Raw genomic sequence first — 18,266 nt, forward strand, 5'->3', positions numbered from 1 at the left:
CGACCCCCTCACCCCCCCCCGCCCCCCGACGTACACACATGTCCCTCCTGGGTTCTCCTAGAGCAGTGTCTCAGCCTCAGCTGCACAATAGCCACCTGGGAAGATCTTAAAAAATACCCAGGCTGCATCCCAGACCAATTAAATCAAAATCTCCAGGCTGTGACCCAGTTATTAGTAATTTTTAAAGCTTGTCAAGTGATTCCAATATGTGGCCAAGTATTTATGTCTACTAATATGTGACATTTTAGTAGATTGTTTTTAGTGATACTGCATTTTTGTTTTTGTCCAAATCTTGGTTCTTGGTGGAATATATTTTTTTTTTTTGTAAACTCTGTGATGTCTATTACTGTTTCTTATACTCAGCAGACCTTCAGAGAGAACAAAAAGTTTCAAATGTAAGAATGGGAAATACATAAAAGGAGTCAATTTTTAAAAAGGAGGAATGTAAGTCAACTCAGGGGCTATCCCATATTGGAAATGATGAATTGAGAGTCTCTTATGTTAAACAACCTGTTTCAGGTATTTGATAGAATCCATCTGTATACAATTAGTTAGTATGCTAATTAAGTATTTATTAACATCTAGTGAGACCATTCCTTGCTCATGTTACTGTAGCCATTAATACAATGCTGTAGACAACTCAACATGAATGAGTGAGTACCTGTTCTACTACCTGGGTTGTTATCAAGATTAAATGGGTAAAACTTCTGATGAAAATAAAAAGCTTCAAAAAGCATAGTTAACATATTATTTTTAACACAGCTGCATTTTTTTTAAAGAAATGATGCTTAAAGATTCATTCTCCCTTCTGTGAACACCATTGACTATATTAAGTCAAATTAAAAACTAGCATTATCTTGGTCATATATGTTTATTCTGTATACCATGTTTCTGATAATAATCTGTGAATGTTGCAGAGTTTATTTCAGTCTGTGGGAGTGAACTTGAGTTCATTTTTACTTGAATTTTTACTGTAGTCAGGTGAGGTGGTCTTTTTACGGAAAAGCAAAAAAAGGAAGCAAAGAAGAAACACAGTCAATCAATTTTTCTTTTCTGATTCATGAAAGCACAGGATGTCTTGGGGAAGGTCATTTGATGGTCTCTGAAGCCAAGCAGATCTGAGTTCAAAATCTGAATCAGGAGCCAGATGTAGTGGCATGAACCTGAAATCCCCGGGACTTGGGAGGCCAAGGCAGGAGGATCAAGGTCAGCTTGGGCAACAGAGTGAGACTCTGTCTCAAAAACAAAACAAACACAAACAAATCAAAAAACCAGACTCAGTTTACTAACTGGATTGACCCTGGACAAAGTGCTTGGTCTTGCTGAGCCTTACTGTCCTCAGCTGGGAAACAGGGAGTAACAGGTAGGTCTCAATACACAGAGGGGATGAGCCATAGAATATATTAAGATAGCTGCCACTTAGTAGGACCTAATGAAAAGTCCTTTTTCTTTAAGGTACCGTGGTTGTCAGTGATTCTTTGTTTCCCCCGCTGATTTTAGTAGACTTCCTTTTAAGGGTTTTCAGAATAAGCATTTTATCAGTGTGTTTGTGAATAAAAAAAGTTTTTTTCAAATTATTTATTTAAAAAGATTTTTTACAGACTGCATTTTGATTCATTGTACACAAATGGGGTACATCATTTTATTTCTATGGTTGTACACAATGTAGATTCATACCATTCATATAATCATACACATACATAGGGTGATGATGTCTGTCTCATTCCACCACTTTTCATACCCCCTCCCTCTCATTTCCTTCCACATAATCTGAAGTTCCTCCATTCTTCTCTCACTCCCCACCCCATTATATATCATCATCCACTTATCAGGGAAAACATTCGCCTTTGGTTTTTTGGGATTGGCTTTATTTTGAGTCTGAGAGTTTTTCATTCTTCTTGGAAGTATATACAATTTTTCTTTTCTTCTTCTCCTGTAGATTTCATTGAATGTGTGAATTCCTTTGAAGTATCTTTGCTATAAATTCTACCACGATATATAAGTTAAGTCAGGTAGGAGAAATGTAATGGTATAATACAGTTATCCTTGTTAGGAGAGTGTCGGACAGTATATTGATTGACTTCCAAGGGGTTCACATTGCCATTTGAAAAAAATTCTAAACTGATTCACATTTGCAGAAGTTTCTGGAAATTTGGATTGAGTCTGCATGCTTTGGTGGGCTTCTATTTAATTTATTGCCTTGTATATAGATTGCTTGAACTAGTCACAATAAGGTTTTTTTTTTTTTGTTTGTTTGTTTTTGTTTTTTTTAAATCAGAAACAAGAGTTTCTCATTCCTTATATGTTCAACACCATGGGTCAAATCTTACCAAAACCCATTTTAGAAATCTTGAAAAAAAAACGTGATGTTTTCTTAAAACGACTGGTCAGTACATTTCTCCTGTTCATCCCTCCACATTTCCTTTCTCTGTCCACAAGAAAGCACAATTTGTCTGTGCTGTTTTCTTCATTTTTTTCCTTACTGAAATTAATTTTTTTTTAAAAGCACAGAACAGGACATTTTGCTGCCCCATGCAGAGAGACTTTGCAAGTTCATCTGGGATAAAACTGAAGCGCTAAGTTGATGCCAAAGTCTACTTTAAGTAAAATAAAATTAAATTTATGAATTGGAGAAGGAAACTTAATTTTTAGGTGCCTCTTCTTTAAAAGCCAGCTAAACTCTAGAGGGAAAACTGTCTGAGCCAATGTGAGTGGACCCAACCCTTCTCATTTCCTCCGACTGGTTTGTTCATTACATAGCGGGCGAAAAGCAGAGACTAGTGAAGGATTAAGAATGATAAAGTGAACCTCTAATGTTAAGTTGTAAATGTGTTAGCATATTTTATACCTGATTCAGATTGCTTGGTCTTTCAAAACCTGATTTTTAGAGAAGAAACAGATAAAATATATCTTCTCTGCACCCCAATTTAAATTCTATGAATTTCTACTCAGGGTTCAGTATTTCCAATTCCTGAGTAACTCATTAGGCTTTTCATTATTTCTTTTTCTAGCTTCTTCTGTTACAGAGCTGTGTGTCCCCAGGGACTGCCACATCTTTGGGTTTCCAGTACCCCTGAGTTTGTGCCCCAGGTCCAGGGCTAAGGAGCCAATTTGCATTCCATTCCTGTCCCAAAGTCCTCTCCGATTCTGCATACCCCATCTTGTCTAAATTTATCAAGGGGGGAAAGGAATGTATTACTTTGGCCTGAAAAAATCCTTGCGGAGTCCCTATTCCATTAGAAAACATAATATTTGAAAGAAATTGGCCCATCACAATTCTGAGGCCTGAACAGATCAGATGGTTTTGGAGTGAATCTTTGTGATTGTTGCTGTTCACATAGCAACTGGAAGTCGAGTTTACCTGCACACCCTTGTCTTAGATGGCATTATTTTGTAGGATCAGCAGTCATGCTCAATTGAATTTTCCCCATCCTTACCTATTAGGTAAAGGAGTCAGTGTGGATGATGTGCTTGGACAGGTTTTTCTAACTACTAACCCAGACTGAGAGCACTATCTGAGCACCTAATAGCTCTTGTAGTTTACCCTTTAATCCTGATAGGTTTGCCCATAACTCTACTTAAAAATATTTTATTTTATTCTTGATTAACAGCATTGATGGTAAATATCAGGGGGTTCGTGTGGTATTTCAACTTATACACAAAGTGTACACTGACAAATCCAGTCTTCCTTTATCCTCCACCCTTCCCAAACTCTACTTATCAATGTTATACATGTGACTCTTTTTAGCTTCCACTTTTGAGAGAGAACACATGGTACTTGTCTCTCTGTGTCTGATTTATTTCACTTAACATAATATGCTTCAGTTCCATCTATTTGGCTGCAAATGACAGGATTTCATTCTCTTTTGTGGTTGAATAATATTCCACTGTGTATGCATACCAGACTTTCTTTATCTATTAATCCAATGATGGACACTTAAGCTGATTCTACATCTTAGCTATTATAAATAGTGACACAACGAACATGGGTGTGACATTATCTCTTTGGAGTGATGATTTCATTTACTTTGGCTGTATACCTAGAAGTCAGATAACTGGACCGTATATGGTCCAGTTCAATCCCCGCCCCCCCCTTTTTTAGGAATCTCTATGTCATTCTCCTTAATGACTGTGCTAATTGACATTCTTACCAACAGTGTATGGGAGTTACTTTTGCTCCACATCCTTACCAGCGTTTGCTATTTTTTTTTATAATAGTCATCCTAACTAGGATGAGATAATAAATAATATCTCACTTATGTTTTGATTTGCATTTCCCTGATGGATAATGATAGTATTCATTTTAAATTTATATATATTTTATGGTCTAATTCTGTAAAGTAGTAATAGAATTTCAGAATTAGGAGGAATTTTAGGAGCATGTAATTACATACCCTCTTCCATATTTTGCACATGAGAAAATGGAGTTTGGATGGGATGTCAGAAAAGGATGAATTGAGGTTTTAATTTAAGAATTTTATCTTAATATTTTCTCAATTGGACCAACCACATTTTTCCTGTCCTTGACATTGTCATTTCTTCTTGATCAAAAGGGTGAACCAAAATTCGGTAATGGGAGACAAAATTTCATTTAATTTAAAGTTTGACACAAGGACTTATCCTAAAGGGAGGCAAAAGTGAAACATTTCTGTGGCATTCAAGGTGCTCTTGATAAATACTGAATGTGTCCTTCCCAGAACTGTTTCTTGAAAAGTGATCAGTTAGTGTAAACATGCCCAGCCTCCCGCCACTGAAAATGGTTTCCCTCTATTTTCTTTTCTCCTTTTATCCATATAAACAAGTACAGAAAAGATAGCTAATTTATAGGAGGCCATCAAATTAAAAAGCTTTTACATAGCAAAGGAAATGATTAAGAGTGTGAAAGAGCACTTATAGAACAGGATAAAATCCTATCCGCTACTCCTCTGCAGGGGATTAATATCTAGGACATATAAAAAATTTAAAAAAACTTAACCTGAAGAACAATCAATAAGTGGCCAGAGAATTAAACTGAGACTTCTCAAAAGAGGAAACACAAATAGCCAACTGATGTATGAAAAAATAAATGTTCAACATCTCTAGCAATCAGGGAAATGCAAAGCTACACTAAGATTTCATATCACTCCAGTCTGAATGGCAATTATTAAGAACACAAATAATTATAAATGCCAGTGTGGATGTGGGGAAAACGGTGCACTCATACGTTGTTGGTGGTACTGCAGACTAGTACAACAAAGTTTGGAAAGCAGTACGGAGATTCCTCATAAAACTAGGAATGGAACCACCATATGACCCAGTTATCCCTCTCCTTGATATTTATCCTAAAGAACTAAAATCAGCATATTACAGTGATACAGCCATCTCAATGTTTATAGCAGCTCAATTCACAATAGCAAATTATGGAATCAGCACAGATGCCTGTCAATAGATGAATGAATTAAGAAATTGTGGCATATATAACACAATGAAATTTTACTCAGTCATAAAGAAGAATGGAATTATGGTATTTGGTGGTAATGGATGGAAATGTGCTAAGTGAAATAAGCCAGACTCAGAAAAATCAAGGGTCAAGTATTTTCTCTCATATGAACTGGAACAAAATGAAGGAAAGAGGGAGGGGAAGGTTGGATATTGTGAAGATAGAGGGAAGATTAGTAGAGTGGAAGAAGGAGATTGAGGAGAGAGGAGGAATGGGAAAGAGGAAGAAATGTGGAATGAATTCTTAAAAATCATGTTATATGCATATGTAAATATACTACATGGAATTTCACCATTATGTACAAGTAGAAAGAACCAATAAAAAATAAATTGAAATCAAGTTCCATGCATGAAGGATTTTGTAGGGATGTACCCAACTACTGCTTATAACTATGATGCTCTAAAAAAAGAGACAGCTACTTTAATGATATTTTTGTAACACCTTTGTCCCAAATATAAATCACATCCCAAATGATCCACTCATTTAAAGTGTATAGTTCAATGATTTTTAGTATATCTACACAGATGTGCAATCATTACCACAGTTAATTTTAGAACATTTTTATTACTTCCAAAAGATATCCTATGCCCTTTAACCAGAATCTCCCACCCCTTGGTCTCCCTACTCCTCCAACCACTAATCTACCTTTCTGATTTTATAGGTTTAACTTTTATACATATGTCATATAAAATGAATCATATGATGTATGGTCTTTTATGACTGACTTTTTTGATTTTACTTAGCATAAACTTTTGCATTTATCCATGTTGCACATTTATCAATACTCATTCTTTTTTTATAGTGACATAATATTCCACTGTATGGACTGTATGGTTATACCACATTTTGTTTACCCATTTGTCGGTTGATGGACATTTATTTTCACCATTTAACTACACAATACTGCTAAGAATATTTGTGTATAAGTTTTTGTTATTGTTCGTTGTGGATATTTATATTTCTTTTGGGCATCGACCTAGGAGTTGCATTGCTGAGTCAAATGATAACTGAATACTTAACTTTTTTTCGTGGTACTGGGGATTGGACCCAGATGCTTAACCACTGAGCCACATCCCTAGCCCTGAATGTGTAACTTTCTGAGGTACTATTGTACTTAGTTTTCCAAAGTAATGGCACCATTTTTTATTCCCACCAGGAGTATGTGAGAGTTTCAAGTTCTTTACATTCTTGTTGATACTTTTTATTATCTTTCTTTTTGATTAAAGTCATCCGAGAGGATGTGAGGTGGTATTGTCTTATAGTTTTGTTTAGCATTTCCCTGATTTGCATTACTAAAAATGTTTGGTGCCTTTTAATGTGCTTACTAGCCATTTGCATATCTTCTTTAATGAAATCCTATTCAGATAGTATCTTTAGGAAAAAAATGCATATCATTGGTAAGTCAGGTAGAGAAAGGTTTGGAGAAAGAATTGTTAATAGGAGATTAGCATTTTATTAGAGAAATCCAAGGAAAAGATTTCATTCTATGTGATTATTATAACTTTTGCATATTGAAAAAAATTAGAGGAAACAAGAATATAGGCATATTCCTATATGCATATGTATATACACACACCTAAAATTACCTATCTGATTTTTTTTTTTGTTGTTGTTGTTGTTTTGGTTCCAGGGATTGAATCCAGGGATACTCAACCCCTGAGCCACATCCCCAGCCTTTTAAAAAATCTTCTGTTTTGATATAGGGTCTCATTAAATTGCTTAAGACCTCACCAAGTTGCTGAGGCTGTCTTTGAACTTGACATCCTCCTGCCCAACTATATGTATATATAGTTATTATTGCCTACTTTTGACTTAAAGAAATAAAAGAGGATTGTAAATCCATTCATCTGGTCAATCAGTACCTGGCTTGGGTAAAGGCCTCATGCTCATTTCATAGGATGTATAAAATGAAAAAGACAGGGTAAATAACTTTTAGGAAAGTAATCAGAAACATCATATAGCATAGCTGTTACCTTGTCATCTCTTTATTGTGGTCATAGACTCTTTAAGGAGACAGAATGATCTCGAGTTTCCAGTTTTATTCAGCCCACAGAATGGGTTTTAAGGAAGTCTTACTGATCATTTTTCCAAATATGATTTCATTTTTACTACTATAACCCTAGATTAGGCATTTATTACTTTTCCTTGTATTATTGCTTTAGTTGGCTACAGTACCCTGGTTTCTGAACTTCATTTTATTCCGAAAACCCAATAAGACTCATAAAACAAACCAGAACAATAAAAACCTCAGCTTTGATCATTTTGTCCTGTTGCTCAAAAACTTCTATGACTCCCTCTTTCTTATTTCAGAAAGTCTAAATGCTCTGCTAGGTTTAAAATTTTCTGTCACCTCACTTCTCCTTGCCTCCATAAATCTATTAATCAGTTTATTCAATGCATATTTTTGGGCGCCTGCTTTATGTGGAGCACTAGGCTGTGGCTGAGAATGTTATATGGAACCAGGTTTCTGCCCACGTGGAGACTGCCATCCAGTGAGAAGTCTGGAAAGCCAGCTATGGACTAGACAACAGGGGAGCTTAGAGCACGGGGAGGTGAGCAGAGGACAGGCACATGCTCTCACTGAGAGCTGGCGAAAGAGTCCGTGGAGGAAGTGGCAGAATGTGACCCCAGACACACAGACACACACACACACACAGAAATAAGAAGGATGTGCCAAATGTTTGGATCTAGAATGTCCCTTGGTCTCACAGCCCACAGGTTAAAGATTTGACCACCTGAATGTGGCCTATAGAGAGGTGGTGGAACCTTTAAAAGGTGGGGCCTAGGAGAAGGAAGTGAGGTCATTGGAGGTGTGCCCTTGAAGGGGATATTGGGAGCTCAGACCTCTCTTCTTCCACTGTTTCCTTCCTGGCCATTATGAGATTGGCTGCTTTGCTCCAATACCTGCTCCTGTCATGATATGCTGCCTCGCCATGGACCCAAAAGCAATGGGTCTGAAACCTCCAAAACTATGAGTCAAATAAAGATTTTCTCTTTTAAAGTTTATTATATCAGGTATTTTGTTATAGGGATGGAAAGCTGACGAACACAGTCTGTGTGGAAGACATTGCCTGGCTCAGAAAAACTTCATTATTTCCTTAGTTGCAGCTTAGGTAAACAAACTAAAATATGTTGTTATCAGCAGTTAGTCATCACAGAGCCCTGCCTGGTTATAAAAGGCTGGGAAATGTGAGGAACATTTCATAAGTCATAATTGACTCTGTTTTCAGTAAGACATGGCTTAGGAAGTTAAGTTTCTGGAAGTGAACTCCCTTAAAGTCTGTCGCAGAAGGAATAAAAGTTATCTCCAGACTCAAACATTTAAGGATCCATGTGAAGCCTTCTATTTCTCTCCTTCACTGTTCTAGTAATTTGGAAAGTGTTCAGATTGGAGCATCTGTCATCCTTGGTCCTTAAGTCACTGTGTGGAGAAGATCTTCCCTTCCCTTTCCTACTCTTCAAACATGAATGAGAAATTAACCCATGCTATCTTTTTTTTGGGGGGGTACTGGGGATTGAACTCAGGGGCACTCCATCACTGAGCCACATTCCCAGCCCTATTTTGTATTTTATTTAGAGACAGGGTCTCACTGAGTTGCTTAGCACCTCGCTTTTGCTGAGGCTGGCTTTGAACTCATGATCCTCCTGCCTCAGCCTCCCAAACCACTAGGATTACAGGTGTGTGCCTCTGTGCCCCATTTACCTATGCTATCTTAAACTTCTGCAGTCTCAGGATCCATCTGTTAATGCCTGTCTTGATGAATCCACTATCAGACTGTACCTTCATTGAGGGCTGAAAATGGAAGTGAGTAGACTTCTAAAACCTTTGTGTCGGGGGCACCTCTTACAGTGTTCAACCTGTGATAAATGCTTATTTATACATGAAAAAAGTCTGAATGAATTTATATTTGACCAAACGAGGTATTCACACATTGAATAAAATTCATCTATCTCCGCGGGATCAATTCTCCCTGAATTCTTTCATGCCCCTTGTCCACAGTCCCCCTCCTGGACTTATAACCATCTATCAGAGTGCAGGATGCTAACTGACTTACGTGGCATTCTGGGGAGGAAAAACAAAGAAAAGTCTTGATATTTGATTTTTTTTGTTACACTTGCAGGCTACTCTCTCATCCTGTTATTTTTTTTTCTTAATTATAATTTTCTATTTTATTAGTTTTCTTTTTAAATTCATTTTTATTGTGAACAAATGGGATACATCTTGTTTCCCTGTACATGAAATAGAAGCATACCATTTGTGTAATTAGACATTTACACAGGGTAATAGTTTTTGATTCATTCTGTTATTTCATTTTTGTTTTTATAGTTCTGCCTCTGAAGTGTGATTGAGACTATTCTACTAGTATTTAATACTTTCCTTTGCCTGAAAAAAATAAAAACAAATTAAAATTTTGGCAGCTGGATTCTTACCTTGTGCTGTACACTGTGATAAGTACTTCACCTGAATCACGCCTTCTAATTTCACTATATTCTATACTATTATAACCCTTGTGTGGAGGAGGGCATGGAGGCACCTGAGACTGGCATTCTTAAGTGCCACAGAGAGTGTGGGTAGAGTAGCAGAGCTGGAATCCCTGTCAAGGTCTCTCTGAGGTCAAGGCTGATACCCTCAACTCTGAGCTCTGTGTCCCTACTTGTAACCTTTCCTAAACTTCCCGGAGTGGGCCCATCTCTGAGCCGCGCACCTCTAGCCATCTGACCCCAGTCACTCCATGGCTACACAGCTCACAGGCCCCCGTCCTCTGTCTCCTTTATCCGGGCGATTCTTCTACACAATTCTCGAAGATAGGGGACTAACTGCCCTGCCACCTGCTCTGTCTTCGGGATTTCTTTGACTGAGAAGTCTACCTGGTTCTCTGGTGAGATCATCCCCTCCCTGGCGATCTTCCCCAGATGTCTCAACCGTCTCCAGGCAGTCGGCAAAATCCTGAAGGACCTTGTGGTGAGGCAGAATTTCTGACTTCCCTTTCAGCTGCGTGCACTGCTCTCTTAGGCCACCTTGTGCATTTGTGTAAGATGGGATGCTGGCCAAAAAAGGGATGAGACCACGGGCATCTAAACAAAGCTTTATTGGGATCAGCTCTCTGGCGAGATTGACCTTGGAGGCTAGGTAAAGGTCCAGGGAAGTCGGGCTCCGACGGGGCGCTGCTTTTGTAACCTGGAGTAGGTGCGGGGCAGGCTCAGGGGTGGCTGTGTCTTCCAGGTTGGCTGGAGACCCTGCTGGGACCATGTCCTTCTGGGATTGGCTGGGGATCCCGCTGAGTGACAGGCGAGATGCCATTAGGGCTGCCTGATGCCCTGCCCCCATTCAGTCACTTCGACCGCCCCAACAATTTCATGGGGAGCCACTAGATCCCACGGGCTGGCCTGGCTCCCCCGTGATACTGTTCTCCTTCCTAGGCTTGTGCGTTTCATGGGGCAAACTGAATATTCATGAGATTTACAAACTTCCTTGGCAGACACGCACTCACAGTTAGCTCTTCGAGTCTGTGGGTTCTGCATCCTTGGAGTCAAACAACTGTGGACAGAAAGTATTTGAAAAAAAAAAAATTTGAGTTTGTACTGAACAAGTACAGACTTCTTTTTCTTGTCATTATTCCCTAAACAATACAGTATTGTGACTCTTCATAGCACTTGCTTCGTATTAGGTATTATTGGTAAAGGAGAGAGAATTTAAAGTATATAGGAGTGTGTGCTGTAAGTTATATGCAAATAACATCTCATTTTGCATAAGGGCTTTGAACATTCTCAGATTTGGGTATCTGTAGGGAGTTCTGAAACCAATTCCTTTTGAGTGCTAAAGGGCTGTCCTGGGTGCTGAGCATACTTCTTTCAATGTTAAAGTCAAGAGAAATCCAAGGTAAATTCTTCCATTTATTATTTTCTGGACACTCCACATCAAAGTATTCTTAATTTTTTATATATGAATACTTTGATGTAGCGTGTACCTTGCACACATCTTCAGGCATGGTTTTCAGTAAGACCTGCTTTAGGAATTGGAGTTTCTAGAAGTGAATTCCCTTAAAATCTCCCTGAGTCCCTGGACTTACGTATCTCCAGAGGTCCTGTTAGAGATGTCTCAAAAGGCAGGTCCTTTCCTCCTCTTGAATTTATACAACATTTATTGAATGCCTTTTCTGTTTTCTTTTTCTATCTTTAAAGTAATGCATGCTCTTTGTAGAAAATACAGGCAGTTCCATAGAGCTCTTTGTCATGTCCAACTTTTAGTGGGTTCTTTCTGAAATTTTTGACTAAGTTCCTGCATGTAAATCTCTGCCCCTCGTTTAAATCAGTAGACACTAAACTGACATTTAAAGTCAGGCCACTAGGCTGCGGGTGCCAGGCAGCAACCAAGGGGCCCTGCTTGGGTTGAATTATGCAGTGTAAGCTATTTAGAAGAAGGTCAAAAGTGCGGCTAAGAGCTAAGAGCCCCAAAAGGCAGAGAGGCCCCCACAGGAGTGTGATCCTGCTGCCCCAAATCACTCTCCCCGTGAGCAACACCATCTCCAGAAATAACATGTGTGGCTTAAAGTAATAAACAGCACTCAGATCTGGAATTCCAGACAGCCGCAAACATATCAACCTAAATGTAAAGTGGCACTGCAAACAGTACATCTATAATTACATCTTATTTTATTAGTTGCAAAGGGTAATTGCATCCAGAAAACTCCCAATGCAAATATATGCTACAGAGATAATGTATATGCTACTCTGAGAAAACAACGCAGTAGAGAAGTTTCAATAATACTAAGTGATTTTCTAGCACTCATCACCAATTAAGCACCATCTGGCCTGTAGGAAAACAGGGCAAGAGGAACTGCCAGAAGTCAGGATGTCGGAATCCTCTCTGGACTCTCAAATCTTTTAATCTCTCAACTCTCTGCCCCTTAAGTGTCTTAAGGGAGGAGAATGGTTTTGGAAAACACTAGGCAATCGGGACTGCATGCTCAGGCAGCTGATTTTGGTAGAGCTGAGGTTTAAGTCAGCTGTGGTACAGGCACCATTGGCAAAGTGACAGTCATAATGTGCCCTTTCAAGACAATCTGCTCAACGCTGATGGGACATTGAATGCCAGACCATTCTTTACCTAAACTATGTGAATTCAAAACTAAGGATTAATATAATTGTTATAAGCACTGACCTTTAGGAGCTGAGATATTGGAGATCAAACTCCATGTCTGTGAACACTAGAATTTTCTTTACTAGGACTGAGTTGTCCTTATTATTATGGTGGCTATCAAATGGAAAACAGAGGGGACAGTGTTTTACATGGAGATCCTCAGAAAATGTCAGTTATTGTCAAATACAATCATCAAAATACTCATATCTTTAGTAGAAAGATCACAAACTGCTTCCAAATGTTTTTCACATGAAATAGAAATTTTAGTTATCATTCTTTCTGTTATTTATTTTGCCTCACGAGAGATCTTTTTGAAAGATAGATCATCAGTCTTAAAAGCTATCATAAATTTGAGAAATATTCTTAAAGCTAATGAGATAGTAATTTGAAAAATTTGAAATTAAGCTTTTAAATATATCTAATAACAACTGCCTGATTACTACATGACGTGTGTGTCCATTGATCAATGAAATAGTTTTAGTTTCTAGCACTGTCATTTTGGAAAGTTGCCTCAGGATACATGAGGCAAGGCCCTTGGGTTGGGAGAAAGGCAGGCACGGAATCGATATTTTTCCTTTTCACTGTTTGTTGGAGATGCATGAGTTCTCTGGTTCTAGATTTAGTTGTACCATATTTAGTCTTACTATAAAGTTGTCTGGTCTTACTATTTTCAGTCAATTGACAGTGAAAGGAAGAAGGAAAGAGGGTGTGGGGCGTGGAGAGAAGAGAAAGGCAGGAGAGTGGAAGTGGGTGTAAGTGAGGTCCCCTTCACCAAGGCAGCCAGAATGTAGACACTCCTCGCCACTGGATGCCTTTTTTTTATTCATTGGAAAGGGGCTTTGTGAAGGACCTAGAGATTCTCATGGGTCTAAGATTAATACACACAGTCAATTCAGACATTTCTAGATACACAGGAGGGATGTAGGGATGAGCCTGTCTTAGGAGTCTAGAAGCTTACTGGAAAATAAAAATGCTTGAATGTTTTGGGGTAGGCAGCTCGTTCCACCACCAAGGGTGTTCAGCCATTACAAGGCATTGGAATTTTATCTTGGTGACCCAAATTCCAGGAGCTACCAGAATAACAGGAGATAGCAAGTGAGAGCTTCCTGGTACCATCTTCTTTTTTCTTTCTTTTTCATACCAGGGATTGAATCCAGGGGCACTTAACTACTGAGCCACATCCTCAGGCCCCACACCCACTGTCTTATATTTTATTTAGAGACAGGGTCTTGCTAAGTTGCTAAGGCTGGCATTGGACTCATGATCCACCATCTTCAGCCTCCCCAGCTGCTGGGATTACAGGTGTGCTTCCCAGGGCCATCTTTGAATTCAGACTTAAGAGCGATGTCCATGTGTTGGAATTCCTGCAGGGAAATCTTCCTGATTAAATCATGGCTTCTCTGTATGGGAACCACGTGTATGACTATGTATGTGACGAATGGGGTGTGGGATGGCTGTGATGTGTGAATGGCCAGGTGGGAGGGCAGTCTTCTTCCAGGGTGAGATGACTGCAAGTTCTCACTTTCTTATCCTGCCGCCAAGACTGATTTCCTCCCCAAGTCCCTTCTTCTTGCCAACACAGATACTGTCATACATGGGACCAATGCCCTCAACCCTCATTCCCCATTGGGCATTTCATCTCTCTATTCCCAGGGTGGAGCTAGTGATGGCAGGAATCTAGGAAAAATGAGAGGTGACCAAGCAGCTTCCGGGTCTGGTTCCCAGTCAGTCTGTACTGATGCCAACAGAAAACTCCCTGAAGGACTTTGGGGCATGTATACTTCATTCTTGTTTTATTATTCCTTTAGGATGTTCTTGTCCTGAGTCTCTGGATTCCATTGCTAGAGCACTTTTCCTCTCCTTTAAGTTCAGATCCTTTCTGAATCCTTCCATTATTGCGCAAATGGGTCTGTAAACCATTTTGGCATAGTTTCTTTTAAAAAAATCCCAATAAATGCCAAAGGACATTATTAATCCAAACTCTTGTAAATGTCCAGTGAGAAACGGAGAAAAGTACATGTTTTTTTTTTTTTTTTTTTTCCCCTTCAGTCTCATTTAATTTGTATTATGTAAGGTAGCCTGCAGGGTGAAGCTAATGTTTTGGAACAAAAAATTTTGGTAAGAAATTTGGATGTTGCTGCTCTCACCAAACTTAAAAATTTCCTTGATTCTTGGTTCATCCCATCCATTTCTTTCTTCCTTTTTTTTTTTAACTATAAAATTATTTTTAAATTTCTAATCTTAAATGTATTTGCAAAGGTAGTTCAGAAAATAACATTTATTTATCACTATTAATACTCACTGTGTGCCAACCAGTGTACTAGGTGGATACTGTCCACAAAGGTGAATGAAGCATTGTCTTTAATGTTCAGTGGGAAGACAGATTTATAGATAAGAGTTGGGATGGCACATATTAAGGGGGACGGTGAAGGTAAGAGTAGAATGTCACAAAAGCCTGATCTAGAGGGGAACTCAACTCTGCAGAGTCCTGGGCTGACTCAGCAGAGAGAGAGAGAGGACTGAACTGACGCTTGAAGGATGAAGAAGGCTGAGAAAGTACTTTCTGTAGGAGTAGCAGGATGATACGGGAACAGGTTCCTGGGTCTTGGCAATAAGGGTGCAATTAGTGACAGAAGCCAGAGAAATTTGAGTAGAACACTGGAGGTAGAAGCTGGGTAGCAACAGATTGGGGAGTGACCAGGGAGAGAAGAAGAGAAGGTAAAAGAGAAATGGTGGAAACTGACCAGATAGGGGCTTCATGACAGTCTGGGTCCCAGGGAGCTGTTTGATTTTTAATTTTTAGTAAAAAAAAAAAAAAAAAAAAAAAAAAAAAAAAATGGTAGGGCTTGAAAAATTTAATGTTCTAACAGCAAAGGAAAGACTGAAGGTCCAGGAGGGAGGTGTTTTAGTCAACTTTTTCTCTTCTGTGACTAAAAGGGTCTGACCAGCACAATTATAGAGGAGGAAAGGTTTATTTGAGGGTTCACAGTTTCAGAGGTCTTAGTCCACAGAAGGCCGGCTCTATTCCTTGGGGGCTCCAGGTGAGGCAGCATATCATGGTGGAAGAGTGTGGCAGAGGGAAGTAGCTTGCATCATCAGGAAGCAGAGAGAGAGAGAGAGAGAGAGAGAGAGAGAGAGAGAGAGAGAGAGACTGACTCCACTCTCCAGATAAAAAATATATACCCCAAAGCCATGTCCCAATTCCCACCTCCTCCAGCCTCACCCTACCACCAGGGGTTAATTCACTTATTGGGTTAAAACTCTTACAACCAATCATTTCCCCTCTGAACCTTCCTGCATTGTCTCACATGTGAACTTCTGGGGGTACCCCTCACATCCAAACCATAACAGGAGGGGAGGGAGCCAGGCAGTTCCCTTGAGAACCAAGGGTTCAGGTGAATAAGCAGGACTCATGTCAGTGGTGGGGGGGGTCTCTCCAGAAAAACAGCTTGGGACTGACCAAGTGTGTAGAGTGATTTTTTTCTTCTGAGACATGCTTCCTCCAGTCTGAAAACCTTTCAGCTGGGATACAAAGCAGAAATGATGAGCTCTAGGGTGAGTAAGGGTGGCGGGTGGGGATTCTGGCAGCCTGCAGAGTCTGTTCCCTTCTAGTGGGGAGCTGCTATTTGACTCAGCCCTGTTGGTCACGGAGGAATGTAGGCCTTGTGTTGCTGGATCCAGAAAAGCCAGAATTCTGGAGTTTTATGTGAAATCCCCCAATTTTGAAATGTTGGCAAATATTAAAAGAAAGTAAGCAAGTAAAGAAACACAACAGTATAACAGTATAGATATATATAAAACATTAACGGTATATATATATATATATACCGTTATATATATATATATATATATATCCAACAAGATATGTCTGCTGGCCTTGTCTGGTTTCTGTGCACCAATTTGCAACTTTTGATTAGGAATTGAGTTTCTTTTTCTGGCATTTTTACTTATCAAAGCTATCCTCCCTGTTTAACCATGGAGAAAAATGTTAATATGGAAAATAGCATGGATAGTTGGAAAAAAGAAGAACAATTATGTATTTAATCCTTCTAAAACTGTTTATATGCTCTGATCTCACCAGAACTTTAATTTTAGTAAGTTATTCCTTAATGTCCATGCCTATTAACTGAATTCTATTTGTTCATTTTAAAATTCTCTGCAATTTTGGATTGCTCCAAGAACCAGAAAGGACTTAATTACTTAGCATATTACTAAAAATGAAGTAGAAAACAGTACTTCTAAAAAAAGTGTTGTTATACTATAGGACAAGTCTGAAAAAAAATTGTAGATACAAACAGGGAAGAATGCCTACATGTAACAAACGAAACAGAATTTTTATAATTTTTTTCTCTGCTTGGCTTTGAGCATTTGCCATTTGTTTGTGGCAAGATAGTGATCAATGATACATGAAAACCAGAGAAGATACATGTAAATTTTGCATCAAGGAGGAAGCCAGTAAAGATGCAGCAATCAGACGAATTATGCTCCTAATGTGTACTAGGAGAGAAGATCTCAAACTTTAGTATGCCTCAGCATCTCATGGAAGTCTTGTTAAAGCACAGGTGGTTGGGCCCTGATTTAGTAGTTTTGGGCAAATTCAAGAATGTACATTTTAAAGTACGTTCCCAGGTGATGTGCTTGCTATGGGTCTAGGGACCACCCTTTGAGAACCACTGTTGTGGAAAATCTCCAAGTTTTAGTCTTTACATAGTACATCTTAACCATATTGTGTTTACATTCCCCTAAACTCATAAAGCCTTTTGGTTTGCAAAATGTTGATATATACTTTTGGACCACTGGACTGAAGCTCTAGCAGAGTTGTGTGAAAATAGAGGATCTGATGGACTAAAGCAGGAAAGGCTCTTTATCACACACAGTCCAGGTTGCCAGTTCTCTTTGAATGCTCTGGGGTGGTCTGGTGATGTGTTTCTCTTGGTGACTAATATCTTGATTATTGAGTTGTTGATGCTCAGCTCCAAACCTACCCTCTGTGTGTGCGGCACATTGTGATGCAGGGGTAGAACTCTGCTGTTCCTGCTGTCTCCCTGCTAGGAGCTGCTGACAGTGGGCACCAGGAGTCTGCAGGAGTGGAGGAAGAAGAGACTTGCTCTTTCCTGTCTACTTGTTCCTGTCAATATTGCCCAGAGGTGGTGATTCATTCCAATAAGGAAAACTTGTTCCATTTCCAGTTTTACCCTCCACTTTCAGGACCAGACTCGGGAGTCCCTTCAGGGATTCATTTCCAGATAGCAGGATTCTTTGCCTTGGAGATCTGGGTTCAAGTGTCACAGGCTCCTTTCTCCAACTTCAGGAGACACCAGCATCAGCCATGTACGTAGCACACTTCCTTGGAGTCTGGGGCCTCGCTCTGTAGGACCTCTATCTCAGGTTTCCAATTTCTAATAATTCTTGTTGCTTCTTTTTGTTCCCTTAGCCTGACAGGTTGTTGCTGCCTCTTGCAGTAAAAATTTCTGCATTACCTCAGGGTTCTCGTTTGCTTTATCAGTCAGTGTTAAGACAATTCCCTGGTTAAATTCTCTCTGAAGCAACGGGGGTGTTTCTACTTTTCTGATTGTGCCCTAAGAACCTTCTCAGCAATATCCATCTCACTGTGATGCTGGACTACACTCTCTGCTACCACCCTCA

This window comes from Sciurus vulgaris, assembly GCF_902686455.1.
Source record: "Sciurus vulgaris genome assembly, chromosome: 9".
Lineage (NCBI taxonomy): Eukaryota > Metazoa > Chordata > Mammalia > Rodentia > Sciuridae > Sciurus > Sciurus vulgaris.